Here is a 21678-nt window from a genome sequence, read left to right as displayed (position 1 = left end):
GCTTTTTTGTGAGCTGCACTCGCTAGGGGTGCAGTATTAGTTTTCATGTTGGTAATCTGTTTCAGTCTTCTAGAGGGCACAGAAAAAATGTTTAGCGAGTACCAATGAGGGGGCGGGTCAGGCTAGGCTGCCCCCACCCCCGAACCCAAATTGGAAAATAAATATAGAGCAGCGTTCCTCCTTCTCTTTCCAGCCATCCAGGCGGTCTGCCTTCTGGTTTAGTCACCTGACGGCTAGCACTCGCCCAGGTCCCTCCTCTCCCTTGCTCTCACAGTCCCCGGTTCTCTGTCCCACTGCACTCAAGAATGCTCCGCGTGCGTTCTCGTCTCATTGTGACGTAGAGCGAGGGGACGGTCCTGCAGCTGCAGCTGAGGCAGGCTCGCTCGCGACCCTGTGTCTTGGGCCCATTCTTCGAGGGCGCCCGCAGCGCAGCATCTGACGCTGGAGCTGAGGAGAGCGCTTGAGGTCGCCAGCAACTGACGGAGGTAGGTGAGTGAAAAAACCTCCTCTGAAACCCTCCCCGCTGAAAGACAGCGACAAAACCGGCCCGGGGCACAAGGCACTGTTTAAATAGGCATGGATAGATGGGATTTCTGGAATGTATGGGACTCTAGTGCGGTGAAGTTGGTCTCCGTCTCTGCACGGTGTTTCTGGCGGCGGCTGTAGCCCGCGTCCGTGGGAAGGTGATGCTGTGTGTGTGTCTCTATAGTAACGCGGCGCGCGCTGGCGCTTTTAGGCAGGAAGGGAGGGAGGATGGATGGATGGATACCTCTGGCCGCGGGCTCGAACAGTATTCGCACCGCAGGTGCCGACTGCCGGGCTCGCGGACCTTGGGAAGTGCCCTGCTATTGTTCTGTCTACTGTGGTGAGAGAGAAACAACACTGGCACCCGGACAGCTTTCCACAGGAAATGCTTGTGCATTCTTTTGCCTGAACTCGTTTGTTAGGGAGAAAGCTGCTTAGGGAAAGACATTGTTCTCACTTTTCAAGGTCTGTGTACTGAAAGGCAGCTCCGAGCCATTTTCCACTGTACCTCCCCGCGCCTCCTCCCCGCTTCCCCCACCCCCCAGTTGCATGCTGTTCCCAAAAGAATAATATGAAACCAATAGATGTGAAAGAGGTTTGATTGCTCCTTTCATTTAATGGAGTTAATAAATTCATTGCGAGTTTTACAATTTGCACATTGCGGCTCGCCCCCGAAGCTTGACAACTTCCCATCAGCCGAAGGAGAACACAAAGCTCCCACAGCATTAAGGACCGAAGAGAGGGAAATCCTCTTAGCCTGAGTTGGGGAGGGCTTCCTGAAATCCACATTGCTTTCTATTCTGTTTAACACAGGATTGAACATGAATGAATCCTCTTTTTCTCAGTGTATCAGTGCCCTCTTCTAAATCCCTGCAAATATTGTCTGTAACCGAGGGTAGATAGAGGCAAATATTTAGTAGTTTTAGTTAGTGGGGATGTGTTTAGAATGCACTTCACAAATTTTGTTTTGTATAATAGTTGTCCAAAGTAGTGCTTGCTTACCTGATTTAATGGGAACACAGTTCAGGGAAAAGCTCTGTCAGCCAGTTTGCTTTTCAGTGTATCTGCTATGAATATGTATGAGATAAATTTGCATATAACGGAGACCTATTATATGCAAATTAATATCATACATATGCATTGTGCATAGCCTGAAAACTTAATTGTCTGTGGGGACTGCAGAACAGGTTAGTAACATGGTAATTGATGGCAGAAGTAGACCGAAATGGCTCTTCTACTCTGCCTTGCAAGATTCTTAAGATTGTAACTGCACTCCTTCTAGATTTGGGAAACCTTGCTGTTTCTGGGGTTCCAGTTACATATATCCTGGGTAATCTCCTACATTATACATTCACCTGTGGGGTGTAGATTGCATGGATGGGCTGGCTCTCAGCACAGGACTATCATAAAAGAGCTTACATGCTTAATGCTCTGAAAAGGTGAAGTTCAGAAAAGTAACCCGTTAATTATAAAAACTGATATTTCATGATCAAAATCTTAATACAGCAGTTGGAAGATTTCAGGGTAATTTCCATTAGAAAAGCAATAATTTATATTTTAAGAGCATTATTTATATTCATTTTTATTTTTTGGTAAACATGCCATTTTTTAATGAAAATATGAAACAAAATAGAATAAAAAGAGAGAGCAGCTTTTGTTCTGTATGCTAGAGGAGGAATAAAATGCTTTACTGGCATTAGCAGCATGGGATCTATTTAATGTTTGGGTACTTGCCAGGTACTTGTGACCTGGATTGGCCACTGTTGGAAACAAGATGCTGGGCTTGATGGACCCAGCTTTTACGGTCTTGGGTACTGATATGCAGACATTAGGGAAAAAGCACCAGCCCACTACTTCAGCCAAGTCACTAAATTATCAAGAAGGCTGCTCACCCCATAAAAATGTTGTTAGCAGTAATTTTTTTATGGTTTTGACAGTTACTTGGTTTTGAATGTAAATATTACTACCCTTAACATAAGGATTGGGGGTAACGTGGCATGGATCAACAGTTATTATCCTTAACCCAAACGTGGGAGTATCGTACACGGGGTGTCAGCTACTACCATGAAAAATTGTTGGTCTTTTTCTGCCGTCATTACTGTGTTACTATAATTGTTATGGAGTCTCAGTTTAGTGGACCCTTGGGCCGACCTGCAGGAGACTGGGAAAGAAGGTCAATGTCTCTAGTATGTGGCAGGCCGGGAGGCAGATGTTCAGGCAGGACGTGCTGGTGCTCCCCCGGGAGGAGCCCGTAGAGGCCCGGCCGCTGGGACTTAGGCGAGTTGTTGTTCAGGACTGGGAACTGGAACCAGACTTAGACAGTAGATCAGTACTGTCATGGGACTCAGGTTCTGGAACCAGGCAGGAAGTGTAGCAGGACTCGGGTACTGGAACCAGGTAGGTACTGTAGCAGGCAAGCAGGAACGGAGCGAATAGCAAGGCAGATCACTCCGGGGCACAAAGCAACAGGGAACCAGGAGGTAAACCCGTTGCAAGGCAAAGACCGGGTGTCCGCGGCCGGCTTATAAAGGCCGCGGCGTCTGACGTCAGGAACTGGGCGAAGTCACCTCTGGCGGGAAACAGCCTAGAAAAGAGCCCAAGTGGCGCGCGCCTAGAAGCAGGGCGTCCATGGGAGGCTTTCCGGCGGTGCGGCTCCAGCGGGGACGCCACCGAACAGGGTGCAAATCAGGCCTCTAGAAGCGGGAGTAGGTCCAGGAGCACGGAGGTAAGGGCCTGGTTGCGGCGCTCGCAGCCAGAACCGCAACAATAATGGTGGGAGTAATTAACTTGGTAAGATCTTTTAAAAACATATTTACAAAAACAGGATGATATGGTCATTATAAAAGGTAGCAAGTACAAGACATATAAAAGAACCATTAAAAGTATTCAAAAAATAATAGGTGGTACAATATATACTTATCTTAAATGATGATAAAGAAAGCAGCACCCTTAAGGCCATTAAGAATGCCTAAACTATGTATTTGTATTTGAGTGAGAACTCTGGTGTGATGTAAGTACATTAAGGGGCGGATTTTCAGAGCCCTGCTCGCCTAAATCCGCCCAAAACCGGGCGGATTTAGGCGAGCAGGGCCCTGCGCGCCGGTAAGCCTATTTTACATAGGCCTACCGGCGCGCGCAGAGCCCCGGGACTCGCGTAAGTCCCGGGGTTCTCCGAAGGGGGCGTGTCGGGGGCGGTCCCGGTCGTCGCGGCGTTTTCGGGGCGTGTCGGCAGCGTTTTGGGGGCGGGTACGGGGGCGTGGCTACGGCCCAGGGCGGTCCGGGGGCGTGGCCGCACCCTCTGTACCCGCCCCCAGGTCGCGGCCCGGCGCGCAGGAGGCCCGCTGGCGTGCGGGGATTTACGCCTCCCTCTGGGAGGCGTAAATCCCCCAACAAGGTAAGGGGGGGTATAGACAGGGCCGGGCGGGTGGGTTAGGTAGAGGAAGGGAGGGGAAGGTGAGGGGAGGATGTTAGAGGATTCCCTCCGAGGCCGCTCCAATCGGAGCGGCCTCGGAGGGAACGGGGGTAGGCTGCGCGGCTCGGCGCGCGCCGGCTATACAAAATCCATAGCCTTGCGCGCGCCGATCCAGGTTTTTTAGTAGATACGCGCGGCTCCGCGCGTATCTACTAAAATCCAGCGTACTTTTGTTTGCGCCTGAGCGCAAACAAAAGTAGGCCTATTCGCGCTCCTTTTAAAATCCGCCCCTAAATTGCTTATAAATTGCTTGGATGCAATGGAAGTATGGCGTTGTGCTTTGTATGATGACACAGTAAACGCCTCCAATAGATGTTTTTTTATAATATTTTGTTTATTTGGCAATTCCACCCTTATTGTTTGTTTTTTCATTATTTGCCTTTTATTTCCCAAAAAGGTACCGGTATAGCTTTTGTAATGCACCAACAGAGAAAGGCAACTTATATGTATGTATACCACACAAAACCAAATGGTAAGGCAAATAGTGGTATATGGGGTTTTTATAAGCAAAAACACACAAAGGGCCAGATTTTCAAAGGGGTTCGAGTGTAAGATACGTGCATACCCCCCCGAAAACCTGGCCCAAACTCCCCCTGCGCGTGCCAAGCCTATGTTGAGTAAGCTCGGCGGCGTGCGCAAGCCCCGGGACGCGCGTAAGTCCCGGGGCTTTCCTGTGGGGGCGTGTCGGGGGGGGGGGGCGTGTCACGGCCGGCGCGTCATCGGGGGTTGTTCCGGGGGCGTGTCGCGGCCGACGCGTCATCGGGGCATTCCGGGGGCATGGCCGCAGCCTCCGGACCAGCCCCCGGACCGGACCATGCCGCGCCGGCGGCCGGCCCAACACACTCAAGTTACGCTTGCTGCGAGTAGGCGTAACTTGTACAACAAAGGTAGGGGGGGTTTAGATAGGGCCGGGGGTGTGGGTTAGGGAGGGGAAGGTGGGGGGAGGCCGAAGGAAAGTTCCCTCCGAGGCCGCTCCGATTTCGGAGCGGCCTCGGAGAGAACGGAGGCAGGCTGCGAGGCTCGGCGCGCGCAGGCTGCTGATTTTGGGCAGCCTTGTGTGCGCCGATCCCGGAATTTAATGGATATGTGCAGCTACGCACGTATCTATTGAAATCCTGCAAACTCTTGTTCGCGCGTGCGCAGATTTATAAAATCTACCCCAAAATTTATTTATTTATTTTATTTATTTATTTAACAGCTTTTAATATACCGGTGTTCGTGCGGGCACATCACGCCGGTTTACAATAAACTTGAGAAAGGAGGAAAATTACAATTAACAGGGTGCGGGGGAGGGAGCAGGCGAGAAAGGGGGGCGGGAGTGAGGGGTATAGATAGAGGAGGAAGGGATAGCAGCTGAGAAAGTAGAAAAGCATAACCATAATTGTAGAGGAGGAATTTACCGGAGGAGGTATTTACAGCAGAAGGACTGCAGAAGTGTGATAATTTAGAGAGGGTTATACATTAACACTTATTTACATTAAACATTCTATAAATTGTAACTTATTTACAGCAGTGGGAGAATACAATTAACTTATGACAAGGCAATTTCAGGTGGCATGATGAAGAGGGATCTAGAGGGGTGAGCAGGGAAAGGGGTGGGAGGGTGGAGTTGGCTTCAGAGGGGGGGGGGATTGTCTACGGGGGGTTGGTTTCAGGGTAGGCCTGTCTGAAGAGCCAGGTCTTGATGCCTTTTTGAAATTGGTCAGGGAGGGCTCAAGCGGAGGTGTGTGGGGAGGGAGTTCCAGAGCGCCGGGCCTGCAATGGTGAAGGCTCTTTCCCTGGTGGTGGAGAGATGTGCTGTTTTTAGGGGGGGTGTATGTAGGGTGCCTGTTTGGGAGGATCTTGTGGGGCGATGGGAGATGTGAAAGTGGGGCATCTTCTTGAGCCAGGCGGAGTTGCTTTTGTAGAGAGTGTTGTGAAGTATGGTTAGGGTTTTATATTGAGATCGGAAATGGATGGGCAGCCAATGCAGGTCTACAAGGATGGGTGTAATATGCTCTCTTTTGCATGTATTAGTTAGGATTCTTGCCATGGCGTTCTGTAATGTTTGTGTGGTTTGATGGTGGAGTATGGGAGGCCTAGCAACAGGGCGTTGCAGTAGTCCACTTTGGAGAATATGGTCGACTGCAGGACTAGATGGAAGTCTTGTGTATGGAGTAGTGGTCTGAGCTTTTTTAGGATCTGGAGTTTGTAGAATCCTGCTTTAAGCAGGGACTTAATGTGTGGCTTGAAGTTGAGGTGTTGGCTACAGAGGGTGTAGGGTGTAGGGTGTGGGTGAGGGTGGAGAGGGTTGATGTGGAGGAGGAAGGGTTGATGTGGAGGAGGAAGCGTGAGCAGGTTGCTTGGAAATGTAAAGTAATTTGGTTTTGGTTGCATTCAGTGCAAGGTGGAGGTTGGTTAATAGGGAGTTAATGGCGACTAGGCAGGATTCCCAGAAGAGGATGGTTTCATTGAGGGTTTTTTGAATGGGGATGAGAATTTGCACATCGTCAGCATATAAGAAAAAGTCCAGGCCTAGGTTTGAGAGTAGGTTGCAGAGGGGGAGGAGGTAGATATTGAAGAGGGTGGAGGAAAGGGAAGAGTCCTGGGGGACGCCTTGCATGAGGAGAACGTGAGCAGATTCAAAGAGATCGAGTTTAATAAGGTATTCTCTGTTTGTGAGGTAAGAGGCGAACCAGTCTAGTGCTGTGTCAGCAATGCCTATCTCTGTCAAGCGGGCGAGGAGGATTTGATGATTGACAGTGTCGAAGGCAGCCGATATATCTAATAATGAAAGTAGGAATGAATGACCTTGGTCTAGACCGATAAGTATGGCATCAGTGATGGCTAAAAGGAGATTCTCGGTGTTACGGCCTTTCCTGAATCCAAATTGAGATGGGTGCAGGAGGTTGTGTTCCTCGAGGTAGTCGGAGAGCTGAGTATTGACTACTTTCTCGAGGACTTTTGCAAGGAAGGGGAGGTTGGAGATGGGCCTGTAGCTTGCAGGATCTGAGGGATCAAGGGAGGGATTTTTTAGGAGTGGCTTCACGACGGCAAGTTTGAGGGGATCTGGGACTTTGCCGAAGGTGAGGGAGCAATTAATGAAGTCAGATAGGGGTTTGGCGATGGTGGTGGGAATGGAGAGGAGGGTTTTGGAGGGGATAGCGTCTGCAAAATGTGTAGCTGGTTTCATCTTTTTGAGGATGGTCTCAATTTCAAGGGTGGATGTGAGGTCAAAGGATTTGATGCTGGAGCTACTGTGAATTGGGATGGGGGAGTTGGTCGTGGGGTTAGGGGGAAAGCGTAGGAGGATGTTGGATATTTTGTGTTGGAAGTATTTTGCCAGCTCCTCGCATTTTTCTTTGGAGTGTTCTTCGGGGGTGGTAGGGTGGGGGGTCTTAGTGAGATCTGCGACATAGGAAAAGAGGGCGTTGGCGTTGAATTGTAGGTCGTGAATTTTAGATGCATGGAAGTCTCTTTTGGCATTGATGGTGGCTTGCCGGTATCAGTGCAGTGCTTGTTTGTACACTGCTTTGTGTTGGGGGGAGGGTTGGCGGTGCCATATGCGTTCTTTTGATCTAAGGTCCTGCTTTAATTTTTGTAGTTCGTTAGTGTACCAGGGTTTTTTTTTGTTCTGTAGGAGGGGGATTTCTTTGTGTATCATGGGGCAGAGGTCATTGGCTATGGATTTGGTGATATGATTCCAAGAGTATAGGGCTGCATCTGGATCTGAGAGGTCGAGGTTCTTTACTGCTTTGTCTAGTGCTGTGGTCATGACTTCTGATGAGCAGGATTTCCGGAAGGAGATAGTTTTTTTCTGGGTTTGTGGGATTATGGAGGGTGAATTGAGACAGATTTGGGCATTGATGATGTAGTGGTCGGACCAGGGTATGGGGGTGGCTACAGGAATGTTAGGTGCAGAAAGATGGGAGTTGATAAAGAGGAAGTCGAGGGTATGACCTGCCTTATGCGTGGGGGAGGTCATGAGCTGTCTGAAGCCTAGTGCTTCGAAGGTGGTTAGAAGGGTTTCGCAGGCAGGAGTGCGGGGGAAGGAGTCTACATGGAGGTTAAAATCTCCGAGTATGACTGTGGGGGTGTCTGATTTGAGATTATCTACAATAAATTCAATGAGGGGGGAGGAATCGTGTTCGAGGAGGTTAGGTGGGGCGTAGATAAGGCATATCTGTAGGGCAGGTGATTTGAAAAGTCCAATTTCTAGTCTTGGAGGGGGGCGGTAGGGTTGGAGTTTGAGGTTAAGGTGCTTTTTTGTGGCTAGGAATAACCCGCCACCTCTCTTTTTGGGTCTTGGGATGGAGAAAATGTCCAAGTAAATTGCTTTGCAAGCATAACCGTACATGTGTATATATAGGAGTTATATAACCCACAAATTTCTACTCCTGTATTCTATATAATCCTATAGTTATAATCCTATGTTTTAAGATATAAATGTCAATTTAATATAATGCAAGTGTTCAAAATATGAAATACATGATTTATGGCCGCATGAAATCTTCAAGGGCTCAGAACACAATGGGGCGGATTTTCAGAGCCCTGCTCGCCTAAATCCGCCCAAATCCGGGTGGATTTAGGTGAGCAGGGCCCTGCGCGCCGGTGAGCCTATTTTACATAGGCCTACCGGCGCGCGCAGAGCCCCGGAACTCGCGTAAGTCCCGGGGTTCTCCGAGGGGGGCGGGCCCGGTTGTCGCGGCGTTTAGGGGGCGTGTTGGCAGCGTTTTGGGGGCGGGTACGGGGGCGTGGCTACAGCCCGGGGCGGTCCGGGGGCGTGGCTGCGCCCTCCGTACCCGCCCCCAGGTTGCGTCCCGGCGCGCAAGAGGCCTGCTGGCGCGCGGGGATTTACGCCTCCCGGAGGGAGGCGTAAATCCCCCGACAAAGGTAAGGGGGGGGGGGGCTTAGACAGGGCCGGGTGGGTGGGTTAGGTAGGGGAAGGGAGGGGAAGGTGAGGGGAGGGAACGGGGGTAGGCTGCGCGGCTCGGCACGCGCTGGCTATACAAAATCAATAGCCTTGCATGCGCCGATCCAGGTTTTTAGCAGATACGCGCGGCCCCGCGCGTATCTACTAAAATCCAGCTTACTTTTGCTTGCGCCTGATGTGCCAGCAAAAGTAGGCCAATTCGCGCTATTTGAAAATCTACCCCAATGCATTCAGTAATTTATGGGAACAGACACATGTTTCGTCACATAGTACCCTCTCTCAGCACATTATGGGGCCGATGCAATAAAGTTGCGTAGAAAGCGGGCGCTGAACAGTCAGGGGGGCGCCATGCAATATTCAAATTAGGAGGTCACGTTAGCAAGGATTCGCTAAGGTCTCTTGCGACCTAGTCATGAAAACCAATGCCAGGTTTATCGGCTTTCCGCCGGTAACGAAAACCGACGCAGTTAAACTTGGCGTCGGTTTTTGTGATGGGCCCGATCATCAATTTTTTTTCCTTTTTATTTCTTTATTCTTTTTTTGATGTGCACATCTATTAACGCCTGTCCTGGCAGGCGTTAATAGATGACAGTTAAATGTGCGTCGGAGAAGCACATTTTTCTTTTTGCATCGAGAGTGAATGCCTAATAGCCTCATTCACGTGCATTTGTATGTGACAAGAGCTATTACATTTACTCCACGTTAGACGTGCGTTGAATAGGTGCTAATCTCCTTATTGCATTAGGGGATTGTTTAGCGCCTATTCTACCCGTGTCCAACTGCACTTTAAGAGTGCACTCGGCTCAGCGCACCATATTGCTGTGTTCCATGTAAAAAAAACCCCGGTCTAACCCCAAGACCAGGGCAACCTTTTTGTTACTTGTAAACCGGATTGATTTGTATTGCATACAGGAATTCCGGTATATAAAAATTAAAAATAAATAAAAAATATATAAATAAATTGCATTGGCCCCTATGCCTGCTTCAGGAACTCTGAAGGGAAAAGGAGAGCTATGTCAGTCTGACTTTCTTTCTTATTGGAAACCTAACCTTAGAAAGAGAAAGTGTTTCAAATGGTAACCTCCAATCACAGGATCTACCCAGTTCTCGAGGGAACAGGAGGAAAATCAAGCATACCGTCACTGTGGTATTTCAGCGCTAAATCAAAGCGTATGAATCCAGTTAAAGATGCTAGTATAGTAGAGTTGCCAACTGGCTCAAGATTTTCAGGACAGGTTGTTATAACAAAACAAAACATGGGGAAAAGGAATAGTCTTTGGGCTGGATTTTAAAAGGGTTACGCACATAATGTACGCGCGTAACCCTTTTAAAACACCCCTGCGTGCGCCAAGCTTATTTTGCATAGGCTCGGCGGCGTGCGCAAGCCCCGGGACACGCGTAAGTCGGGGGGGTGTGGGCGGTCCGGGGGCGTGGGCGAGTGCCCCAACACAGCGGCCTGTGTCGGGGCCCTCTGCGCCGGCGAGCGTAAGCTACTACTGCCCGGAGGCAGTAGTAACTTTTCAGATAAAGGTGGGGGGGGGGGGGGGGGGGGTCTAGATAGGGAAGGGAGGAGAAGGTGCGGGGGGTGGAAGGAAAGTTCCCTCCGAGGCCGCTCCGAAATCGGAGCGGCCTCGGAGGGAACGGGCGGCGCGCGCAGGGCTCGGCGTGCGCAAGTTGCACAAATGTGCACCCCGTTGCGCGCGCCGACCCCGGATTTTATAAGATACGCGCGGCTACGCACGTATCTTATAAAATCCAGCATACTTTTGTTCGCGCCTGATGCTCGAACAAAAGAACGTGCGCGTGCTGTCTTTTAAAATGTACCCCTTTATGAATAGACTCTTGTCCGGTATCTTTATGGGTAACATCCAAAGGGAAGTACCTCAATATTAATATATACCGTTTTACTTTTAAATTTTATGAGAGAGCTTAGTGCTGGTGTGGCTATTGCATTGTGTATATATTCATAGCATACTGAGTCTTATTAAACCCACTTATATGACCTCTCCTTCATAACCACAGGCCTTAACAATGTCTTTAAACGGCTGAATAAATCATGTATCCCAAATCTATATAGGGCCGCCTTTTGCTAGGACGGCTCATGTTGACAACTTAACTTATTATGAATACTCCACTGTCTGGTTGCTGAATTCTTTAAGGCACTGTGAAGCCGCCTGACACTGGCAGTGTTTCGGCAATAAATGCCTGCTTCAGGGGCCGGAGAGACAACTGTCGATGTAAAAATACGTCAATATCTGTACTAGAGTCTATAACATAAATTATTTCAAATTTACTATGCAGATGAGATGGAATCTGGATGCCGCTGCTATGTGTTGGACAGCGGCCATACTGTTCAGTTCGGAGTTAACAGTCTGCTTTGGATTAGCAACCTGTTGTTGTTTAGGAGAGTTGTGGGTGGATCCTTGGACAGGTGGCAGATGACCATGCCCCCAGGGAGGGAAGATCCCGAGAGGGACCACCAGTCAGGTTCAGAGTATGAAGACAGACACACACTAGTTCTTTTATTAGACAGTATACTGAACCTTCAGAGGTGGCAGTAGTGAGCTGGAATGCCCGGCTGGGCTGCAGTCCCTCATATACTGGAACAGCGATCCCTGGAGGCTGAGCTGTAGGGAAACTGAAATATCGTGAGTAGGCAGGGTATGCAGAGTTTATGTACTGAACCAGATGGTAACACTCACACAATGTCTCATAGAAGCCCAGGAGCTGGAAAGTATAGGCCCTCGAGGAGCGAGTACCTGGTTCCAGGGAAAGCTGTGAGAGAGCGATGGTAACTCACTGATGTAGTTGGCAGTGATGACTTCCAGGCAGAAGAGAGTACCGAGTAAGTCTTGGAACGAGGGCCCTCGAGGATTGAGTACCGGTTCCAGACTGTCACCTGAAAAACAAAGTAGAGAGCGAGGCCCCCGAGGAGCGGGTACCCCTAGTAAGTCCAAGGAGGCAGAGGAGCTTAGGTAGTGTAACCCTTGCTAACTCCATGTGTTAGCAAATTCCAAGACCTTATATATCCGTCGCGGGTGACGTAATCTTCGGGGAACGCCCCCGCGATTTGCGCCATTGCCGGTACTTCAGTCAGGGCTGCACCGTGCGCGCACGCCACTAGGCCTCCAGGAAGCATGGCGGTCGGCAGCGTCTAGCCGATCCGGGGACGCTGGAGGACTTCGGCAGAACAACGCCGCGGCAGCCAATCCTCCTGCGTATGAAGAGCGAGGCGCCAAAGAGATAAGGAGGGCGGAGAGAGGGCGTTGGGAACCGACAGACACAACACATACTGTCCTCCTTAGCATTTAAAGGGATCTGGGACCAATCAATGCTTACATGGGACTAAGTCCCGCTTCTCGGTGGCAAAAAATGGCTACATCCTTTCGAAAATCTTTAGAATCGCTTTCATATTCTTCAATTTGCATCCGATTTACAAGGATGAATTGAAATTGTTGTTCTCATTCATGTCACTTTCCTACCATTAGTTCTCTTTCAGGTCCAAAAAACAAGATGCAAATCTTGCATAGTCATTAAAAGCGCTTATATAGTTCTCAGTCACGTTTGATTTGCAAAAAGAGATTGATGTCTTAGTTCTCACTCATGTCGGCTTTTATGTTATTAGTTCTCTATCATACTTACAATGTTACAAGTGAAAAACAAACCACCAGTTTTAGATGATCATTAACATTATTTGTTTAATCTTTAATTATGGCCGATTTGCAGAAAAAATTAATATACTAGTTCTCCCTCTTGTGGCTTGTATGTCCTTTCAAGTCCATAGTACTACGGATAAAAAAAGTCGTAGATTATAAATTAAGTATGTAAGTGATTGGAATGCTGAAAATGATCTTATAAAAAGTTGGTACTAACTTAGTACTTAGGCTCAATGAGAACATAAGAACATGCCATACTGGGTCAGGCCAAGGGTCCATCAAGCCCAGCATCCTGTTTCCAACAGTGGCCAATCCAGGCCATAAGAACCTGGCAAGTACCCAGAAACTAAGTCTATTCCATATTACCGTTGCTAGTAATAGCAGTGGCTATTTTCTAAGTCAACTTAATTAATAGCAGGTAATGGAGTTCTCCTCCAAGAACTTATCCAATCCTTTTTTAAACACAGCTATGTGCCACAGGCTTACTTCATGGAGTGCCCCCATGTCTTTCTATTATCCGAAAGAGTAAATAACCGATTCACATCTACCCATTCTAGACCTCTCATGATTTTAAACACCTCTATCATATCCCCCCTTAGCCGTCTCTTCTCTAAGCTGAAAAGTGCTAACCTCTTCAGTCTTTCCTCATAGGGGAGCTGTTCCATTCCCCTTATCATTTTGGTAGCCCTTCTCTGTACCTTCTCCATTACAATTATATCTTTTTTGAGATGCGGCGATCAGAATTGTACACAGTATTCAAGGTGCGGTCTCACCATGGAGCGATACAGAGGCATGACATTTTCCGTTTTATTCACCATTCCCTTTTTAATAATTCCCAACATTCTGTTTGCTTTTTTGACTGCCGCAGCACACTGAACCGACGAGTTCAATGTGTTATCCACTATGACGCCTAGATCTCTTTCTTGGGTTGTAGCACCTAATATGGAACCTAACATTGTGTAACTATAGCATGGGTTATTTTTCCCTATATGCATCACCTTGCACTTATCCACATTAAATTTCATCTGCCATTTTGATGCCCAATTTTCCAGTCTCACAAGGTCTTCCTGCAATTTATCACAATCTGCTTGTGATTTAACTACTCTGAACAATTTTGTATCATCTGCAAATCTGATTATCTCACTCGTCGTATTTCTTTCCAGATCATTTATAAATATATTGAAAAGTAGAGACTTGCCAGTTCAAGACTTCCTAGGCTGATGACTTATAAAGGGACTAAGTCCCGCTATTGACTAGTGAAGAATAACCCTCCGTCTACAGTTTATTTAAAAAATAAATAAATTATAATGTCCTCTCAGGATGCCTTTGATGCTGTCCTTCAAAAAAGATAAAAGCACTGGTTTTAAGATGAGAATAAATGTTAGGTTGCTTATATATAGGAGAGTTGTCTTATGTCCATCAATAGCTTTTATTTAAAATCACAATGATGGTGATGTTGATGTGGCTCTTTTCATTTCCAATGTTTGCTCAGGCTGTTGGAAGAAGAAAAAAAGAAAAAAGAAGCAAAACATCTGTGTCCGTAATCACACCCTTATCAGCAGTCAGAAAAATGCTGACCATTCTATCTCTTTGAGACCGTGTGGTGATACGGTGTTCCAGTTGAAGATAAAACGTTGTTCCATTTGTACAAGTTTCAAATTGTGGTCGCCTCCTCGGCTAGAATGAGAGACTTGAACAAGACCTGTCACTTTGATCTCTTCCAAACGATGTGAAGCAGCCAACCAGTGGTCGACTAAGGATGCTCATTCTTTCTGGGTCCTGATGCAGCTTAAATGTTCTTGTACACATGTTTTCAACATAAGGGTAGTCTTACCAATATACACTAGTTGGCAAGGACACCAAATAGCATATACCAAATTCGTAGACATGCAAGTAAGCTATTGATAGAAGAAAAAAGGCCGTCGATCTGATATCAGTAAAGGCTGGCCTTGAAACATATATATGTATATGTTACATTGGCCACAAATTGAGTGGCTATATGTAGTTTAAGTTTTAGCCACTTGTGGGCTGGGCAAGTTGGAATGTACTAGCATGTCACAGATGTTTCTAGCCCTTTTAAGGGCAAAAAGAGGAAAATCTTGAAACATCGGATGAATATGTAAAATAGACCAGTGTTTTCGAATAATGGCTTTCAATTGTGAAGTATGTGCAGAAAAAGATAAAACGCAAACTATCCTTTTTTCTTGAGGTATAACTATTTTTTCCAAAAGAAGGTCCCTGTTAGCCCATCTTGCTCTTTTATAAGGTTTTTTTTATGACATTGTAGAAATCTTGTTTCCATATAATTCACCCGTGTCTGAAATTCCCTGAGTGAGGAACATAATCGCCGCAACTGTAGAAGTTGTCCTACTGGTAAATTGACTCTGAGATGTTTCAGATGCAAACTAGAATAATGTAAAATTGTGTTGCAATCTGAATGTTTATGGAAAATTGTGAACTCACAGCCTGTTGTGGTGAGAGTGATAGTAATATCTAAAAAGACACACTTTCTCTGTTGTAACTAAACATAAATGTTAGATTGGGATTACAAGAATTAAGCCACCTGGTGAAGCTTAAAAATTGTTGTTCTGTTCCATGTCATATCATAAAGATGTCATCAATGTAACATTTTCACATAAAAATATGATCTTTAAATGGGCAGATGGAAAGCCATTGTTGCTCAAAGGCTACAACATACAAATTAGCCAAATTGGGCGCCATCGTGGCACCCGTGGCTGTTCCTTTAATTTGTTGAAAAAGTTGCCCTTGAAAGATGAAAAAGTTCTTGGTTAGTGCTATTGTAGCCAATTGTACTATACAATGTGAAGGAACTCTACCTTGATGTGTGTAAAGTACCTGACTGATCACCTCTAATGCCTCTTTTTGGGGAAAATTAGTGTACAACGATGTTATATCTATAGTAACCAATAACACCTCACCTCCTGGATTAAGAGAATCCCGTAAAGTTTAATCATATGTGTAGAATCCCGAATGTAAGAAGGAATTTTTGGAATATAGTGTCTCAAAAATTTGTCTAAAAATTGAGATAAGGGTTCTAAAAGGGAGCCTTGTAAAGAGACTATAGGACGTCCTGGAGGAGCTGTTAAAGATTTAAGTACCTTTGGGACCAAATAAAAGTCTGGACAGATTGGAAACGGTACTATAAGTAAATCTTTTTCCTTAGTTGTAAACCATTCAGCTGAAAAGGCTGTGGAAACAATATCAACAATGATAGCTTTCAACTGTGGAGTTGGATCTTCTGTGAATCATTGATAAAAAGTGTCATCATTAAGTTGGCTGAATGCTTCTGTAATATAACTATCGGAATTTTGAACAACGACAGAACCTCCTTTGTCTGCCTGTTTAATAATCCAAGAGTGATCCGCACGAAGGTCTTGAAGAGCTTGCTGTTCTTCCCTAGATATGTTGTAACTTATTTTAGGTCTAAAAGCATTCAATTTAAGCCAGTCTTTTCTAACCAGTTCGGCAAAGGTAAAGATAACAGCATCAATACGCCCTGGAGGCACCCATTTGGATGGACGAGAAACTATAGACATATCCGGTGAAGAATAAGTTTGTTAAGAAAAAATAGTCTAAGACGCAACTGCCTAATGAACTTCTGAGGAAACTTCTCTTGTTCAAAAGAAGAGAGGGTACATGTAGGTGCAAACGATAAACCTTTATTTAGTAATGATTGCTGTGCTGAAGAAAGAGGAGACGAAGAAAGATTTATGTTCTTTATTGTCGTATATTAACGATTCCACGACCTTGTTTTCTGAAAGGGACGTTGGCTTGTAGATTCTGCTTGTTGTTTTCTGGTATTCTGAGAACCTAAAAAAGGATGGTCAGAATGTATTTTGTCATCTACTGCTTTGGAGACATCTTGAATTGGTCTAGCTAAATCTTCTCCCGAAGAGTCATCTGTGGAATATGCGAATGTGACATGATTCCTTTTAGAATTGAGATGTCAACCATGTATAGATATTACCTCGTTTATAATCCAATTCATCTCATAGAAATTTTTGTAATTTGAACTGTTTGATTTCTTCCCTACATTTATGCATTTGGTCTTCCAATTCGGCGAAAGAGTTGATATTGTTCTGCCATTTCATAGTTTTGAATGGTTTTTAAAGCTACTTCAATCTCTTCATTAAGTTGTACGGCTACTGCCTATGCCTTCTCTATGATCAAGATCATTAGGTCTAGTGAACATTTGTTAAGAATTTTATTCCAGTTCTGAATGAATTCAGAATATAATCATGGTTCTTTCTGTATTATGAGACCGCGTGGTATTCTTTGTGATCGGCAATACTCTATAAGCGTACCGGCATGAAGTTCTGTACGAATTAATCTTTTGTGGGTCACAACCACAGAATTCCACTGGTCTTGTTTAATTCCATTCTTATTTTCAAAAATAGAAGGTCTAGTTAATAATGCTTGTAATCTGGCTTCTGAGAAGGAAAGAGTTCGGTCCCAGGAAAACGAATCCATCTTTTGTGAGGTAAATTACAGTATTCATCAGGCACATTGTGGAATAATACAAAATCCTGCCAAAAGCACTCTCAGCACATATGTTGCAAATGTGTTATATCATACTATAACTAAATCCCAGGACTCAAACAGCAGCAACACTGCCTATAAAATGGCAGCACTGCAAATACTGCAATGGGCCATAAAACACTAATATACGTCCTACTGGGAAAACACAACAAACGAGATTGCTGCAGATCCCTACACACTAGCAGACCATGATGGGGGCTCTGTGGCCCCAGCATAAACACAGGCAGATCTACCTCTTGCACTACTTTGCTCCTTTTTCCCCTACCCTTTGCCCAACACCAGTATCTCCCAATCGCCTCTCTCTCTTCCCTCCTGCCCCCTCCCCCTGGCCCAGAGTCAATTTTGCTCTCTTTCTCCTCTCCTACCCGGACCTCCCCTCCCTCTTTCTCTCTCCTTCCCCCACCAGAAGACCAGAGTTGGAGAGATGGGGGCAGGGATTGAGAATGGGGGGAGAACAGGTAGAGGAGAGGTGGAGGACTGAGTATGGGGAGAGAATAGAGGGTGGATGGTTGATGGGGAGGATAGAGGATCTGGGATGGGAGAAGAAGAGAAAGAGAGAGGTTTCAGGATCGCAAGAATAAATCTGGATTGGGGGGAGGGAGATAGGTGTTCCTACTCCTACTTTGGTTCTGCTCCCTGTCACATCTTCACTCCCTTTCTAGCCTCTCTCTCATGCCCCAATTCTGCATACACTCTATCACACACAGCCAGCCACTCTTTGCCCCAGCCAGCTTGCAAGCCTGCTACCCCCGTCATTCTTCCCAGCCAACCATCCTGCCTTCACAACCAACCATTGCCTCCTTCCCAGCCAGCTGTTTTTAATTAGCCATTCCTTCCACCCCAGCCAGCTCCCCCTGCCAAAGCAGGCCAGCCAACCTGCCCGTCTCCAAGCCCCCCTTACTCCAGCCTACCTCTAACCCACCCTCCTGCAGAAAAATGCCCTTTTGAAAATTCCCCTCCCAGCCACAATACACATCCTTCCTGCCCCCCCCCCCCCCACAAGAAAAAAGGGCAGCGTTAGAACAGAACAGATAAAGTAATCTTCAAGAATTTTATTTTGCAGTCCTCACGCGTTCGTCACCCCACATGCTTTTCATCTGCAGAGTATGTGGAGCAAATGATCCCCATGTTGCCAGCCATTTGCATGATTTTCGAAAGGAAATTCCTAGGGTTTTCTCTATAAAAAAGGAGTTTGCTGGGCTTGTGGGTAGAAAATTAGAAAGTACCTGAAAAGCTAGAAACACCACAGACAGCATTAAAACTGCCCTTCTTCAAAATAAGATGCCATTTCTTTTCAGACATATAAACTAGTATGGCTGCATAAATTACATAGAAATAAATGTCACGAAACAGGATGTAAGTGACAATTTTTAAAAATTGGACTAACTTAAAGCATTTTGCACTGTGCTATTAAAGGGATTATAAAACTCAAAATCTAAATACAGATGTATGAAGTTGTTCAATATAAAAGTATCACCTACAATTGTTTTTTTTTAATTTTTACCTTTATATTTTTGAGTCAGAGAATTATGTATCCCTTGGGAATCTCTTCTTTTTCAGAGTTGAGCACTGCTCTTCCTGCGTGAACAATATGCACATTGGCTGGTGATTGCTTTTATTCTTTGAACCAGGAGAAAGAGGAAAAAAGTTCATGGCATTGTCTCAGGCCTGTACCGTGAGACCCATGGGGCTGTAACTGAGGTGAGTGACCTCAGCTCATTTTGCGTGCTGCGTTGGAATGCGGAGGCTTACAAGTCTTAACTGGAGGTTGGGAAGATGACACTTTGATGGAAAACAAATGTTCATTTAAGAAGAATTAGCAATACCAATTGGACTTTTTGGGGTCATTAAAATTAGTCAAAAGTAGGTGGAAATTCTTACTGTAGTAAATAAATAGAAACACTGGGGTTAGTTTTTCTAAACTAGTCTCATTTCAGGAAAAGTATAATGGCATTCAGTTTATGAAGGTTTTCCATCTGTGGGAAAACCTTTGATAAATCAGGTCTATGGTTTTAGGAGTATTAAGTGTATGCCAAGAAAATGGTTGGTGATTTTTCAGGCTTCCTTGTCTCCTTTTACTTATGTTCCCGACCATCACTTACGTGCAGTGCTGGTGCAAGGATCTGCAGCCGCCCTAGGCGGAGATGATGTAATGGCATCACGTGATCTCTCTCTCTCTCTCTCTCTCTCTCTCTCTTTCCCACACCAACCTGAATCCCGCAGATCGCACACCACGAACCTCTAAAGCTTCGTTCTCACAGCGCGAATTTTCCCAGCTCCATGCCTCATTCGCTGATTTAAAAAATGCTGCTCTCGTGTCCCGACTATGGCACCCCACCCACTTCCAGTGCCTTAGGCGGCCACTTAGTCTGCTAATGCTCCAGCCAGCCCTGCTTAACTGCCACTTTACAAACCATCAGTTGATGGTCAGGTATGTAGTAGGTAAGAGGAAAGGAAACGAGAATGACAGCTGAAGAGCATACCAGCCATTTTCTTTGGCTCCCACTTATATCTACTAGAACCACATTTTTGACCAGAACCAGAGCATTTAAGAGAAAACAATCTCTAGATGTTCTCTTTAGATGTACTGCTCCCTTACGGGCTGATACAGTACAGTGCACTCCGACGGAACGCACTGTTAACCTGCCATTGGATGCGTGTTTTCCCTTACCCCTTATTCAGTAAGCGGCAGAAAACGTGCGTCCAACCCGCCGAACCTAATAGCGCCCCTCAAATATATGGATATGCAAATGCATGTTGATGGCCCTATTAGGTATTTCCTCGTGATAAAGAAAGTAAAATGTGCAGCCAAGCTGCACATTTTACTTTCAGAAATTAGCGCCTACCCAAAGGTAGGCGCTAATTTCTTCCAGCACCGGGAAAGTGCACAGAAAAGCAGTAAAAACTGCTTTTCTGTGCACCCTCTGACTTGATATCATCGCGATATTAAGTCGGAGGTCCCGAAGAGTAAAAAAAGTAAAAAAAAAAAAATTGAAGTCAGCCGGCGGCTGTCAGGTCGAAACCCGGACGCCCAATTTAGCCGGCGTCCGGTTTCCGAGCCCGTGGCTGTCAGCGGGCTCAAACTGATGCCGGCAAAATTGAGCGTCGGTTGTCAAACTTGCTGACAGCCGCCGCTCCGTTTCTACCGCCGGGCCTCTTTTAAATACTGTATTGCGCACACAGGCAAGTGGCCTGTGCGCGCGCTGTTCTCCCGCTCTCCCGCGGACTTTACTGAATCGGCCCATTAGTGCAGTAAGGGGTGTTCTCTTGGTCATATATTTTAATTTTACCACTACTGCTTTAATTAAATGAATGACATTCCTTACTTTGTTAACTCTTGGTTGTGTAAAGGATTTGGGAAGGGCATATCCCACAAACCCCCTCACTCATTTTTTGCTTCCTTTTCCAAACTCCATCCCAAATGGGATAGGAAATAGAAACAGCAGCAGCATTTTTCAGACATGGTGTCTGTCAAATATCAGAATTGCCCCTAAGGAGGGGCAGGAGATGCAGGTGCATGACACAGTAACATATTTAGATGGCAAATTGGGACCTCTTGGTTCACCTAGGCTGTCTAGTTTCCTCTGTGTACAGTATTACTATTGACACCAACCTCCCACCAATCATCTTTTTTCCATTGTTCTTACCACGGTACCTCAGTATTATGATTTACAGGAGTCTGGAATCATTGAGGTTCTCACTGAGTGGAATAGGTTAAAAGCACAAATGGTGCTCAGGATAACATTTTTAATCAAAACTATGGCATTAATGTACCTACGAGGACAGTCTGGCAAACCCAGACAATTTTTATGCACAGGGCACCTGCATACACTGTGTTTGAATGTTGGCTTGTTATATGGATAAAAGCACACACATACTCTTATAGGGAGTAATATTCAGTCACTGGCGAGACTGCAAACTTATAAACATATCCGGCTAACTTTGGAGGCATGTTCAGTGGTGCAGCCATGCTATTGAATGTATCCAGCAATAAGTTTATCTGGCCATCTTTATGACTACTCTATGGAACAAGCTGAGTTAGCTTGTTAACTTTGAATATTTGAGTTAGCTGGTTAACTTAGCTGGCTATCTTAACTCCAACACAGAATGCCCCTATGCAGTCCAATTTAATTTTAAACAGATAATAAATTATATCTGGGTAAATTTAACCAGATAAATGGGGAACATATTGAAAAGGTGTCATTTAAGCAGATGACGTGTGAGATATCTGGCTAAATGCTGCTAAATAATGACCCTACAGTTTTCAGTGATTGCATAAAATATATGCGTTATTGGCATACTTACTAAGCACATATATTATTAAAAATTAAATGTACACTTACATGTCGATTTTAAAAGCATGCTCATGCAAAAATGCCCATTTATTTATTTATTTATTTATTTATTTGAGTTTTTTCTATACCGGCATTCGCGAAGGGAATCTCATCATGCCGGTTTACAATTAACAAGGTGTGACAACAATAAAATAATAATAGAACATTAACAAGTGCTAAAAGAAAAAGAAAAGATTGCAGTTACAATAAAACAGGGAC

At 45.6% G+C, this 21678-nt stretch overlaps 1 protein-coding gene across 5 annotated transcripts in view; it reads left to right on the top strand.

Annotated features, from left to right (window-relative positions):
* The first annotated feature begins 222 nt into the window (after positions 1-222).
* The window catches only part of SNCAIP (synuclein alpha interacting protein), a 320048-nt gene continuing 298592 nt past the window's right edge, over positions 223-21678 (top strand). For 3 of the 5 annotated variants that reach the window (XM_029620011.1, XM_029619978.1, XM_029619993.1), the window contains exons 1-2: positions 223-489; positions 18686-18826. The gene's annotated coding sequence lies outside the window, so the exon portion shown is untranslated. The remainder of the gene's footprint in view (positions 490-18685; positions 18827-21678) is intronic. The other 2 variants (XM_029619986.1, XM_029620002.1) reach the window with 2 other exon arrangements.

This window comes from Rhinatrema bivittatum, chromosome 1 (assembly GCF_901001135.1).
Source record: "Rhinatrema bivittatum chromosome 1, aRhiBiv1.1, whole genome shotgun sequence".
Taxonomy (NCBI): Eukaryota; Metazoa; Chordata; class Amphibia; order Gymnophiona; family Rhinatrematidae; genus Rhinatrema; species Rhinatrema bivittatum.
The sequence above is the reverse complement of the archived record's forward strand: the minus strand, read 5'-3'. Positions and strand labels throughout refer to the sequence as shown.